This window comes from Pteropus alecto, unplaced genomic scaffold (genome assembly GCF_000325575.1).
Source record: "Pteropus alecto unplaced genomic scaffold, ASM32557v1 scaffold288, whole genome shotgun sequence".
Lineage (NCBI taxonomy): Eukaryota > Metazoa > Chordata > Mammalia > Chiroptera > Pteropodidae > Pteropus > Pteropus alecto.
Window position 1 is genome coordinate 1,354,477 of NW_006442124.1, and position 1,338 is coordinate 1,355,814.

At 37.7% G+C, this 1,338-nt stretch overlaps 1 pseudogene; it reads right to left on the bottom strand.

Annotated features, from left to right (window-relative positions):
- Nucleotides 1-570: 570 nt before the first annotated feature.
- LOC112470109 lies at nt 571-689 on the bottom strand (annotated as a pseudogene).
- Nucleotides 690-1,338: the final 649 nt, after the last annotated feature.

Sequence of the window (1,338 nt, forward strand, 5' to 3'; positions counted from 1 at the left end):
AACCCCTGCATTAAATAAACTGTAAAGTTTCTATCCACTTTAAAGTTTACATTCAAAATTTCCCCAAGGCTTTTGATAATTACATGACAACTCTATTTCTCTGTAGCTATGTAAATCTAGTATGTTGATTAATATTACATTCAGTTGGAGGTAAATGAAAAACCTTAAAGAATCACGACAAATGAAATTTCTTCCTCGCACTTATAGTAGTCAGCAGACAGTTGAGGAGAGGGCTAGCAGCTCTGCTCGGCAGTGCCCTCAGGGACCCAGATTCTTTCCAACCATTGCCGAGGTGTGACCCTTGTCCCCACAGGCTTTGTTCTAGGCTGCGAGATGGAGGAAGAAAGGAAGAAAAAACAAAGGAAGGGCTGTCTCTTGAAGTAGGTTCCCAGAAAATGACTCATGACACTTTCTTTTTAAGTTCCATTGGGCTTTACAAGTTTAATTTCTTTTTTTTCAGCTTCATAGAAATATAATAGACGTGTTTATTTTTAGGTGAGGCAACCCTTGGTTGACCTCACAGATTGCAAGGACTTTGTCAGTTTACAATCTCTTATTTTTTATTTTTTACACCTACAGCACCTGGTCTTCCTAGGTGGTCTCCCATCCAAGTATTAACCAGGCCCAACTCTACTTAGCTTCCAAGATCAGATGGGATTGAGCTTTTTCAGGGTGACATGGCCGTAGACTACCTTTGGCATTTTAATTATGATGTGTCTTGGTGTGGGCTCTTTTGGGTTCATCTTTTTTGGGACTCTGAGCTTCCTGGGGTTGTATGTCTATTTCTTTCACCAGGTTAGGGAAGTTTTCTATCATTATTTCTTCAAATAGCTCTTCGAATTTTTGTTTTCCTTCAGGTACCCCTATGACATAGATATTTTTACATTTAATTGTGTCTCATAGGCTCCTTAAATTATTATTATGATATTGGCTTCTTTTTTCTTGCTGTTCTGATTGAGTGTCCTTGGCTTCCCTATCCTCTATATCAGTGGTTTGATCCTCTTCTTTATCCACTCTGTTGATTCCTTCTAATATACTCTTCATCTCAGATAATGTGTTCTTCATTTCAGACTGGTTCCTTTTTATAATTTTCATTTCCATTTTTATGTGGTTTTTTTTTTTTGTCACTTTGTTGAAGTTCTCACTGAATTTATCTGCATTTCCCAAAAGTTCATTGAGCATCTTTATAACCAGTGTTTTGAACTCTGCATCTGTTAGGTTGCTTGACTCCATTATATCTGGATCTCTGTTCTCTTCTCTCATATGGTTTCTGCTTCTTTGTCTTCCCATTTTAGCTGCCTTTCTGTGTCTGTTTCTATGTACTAAGCAACGCTCTTA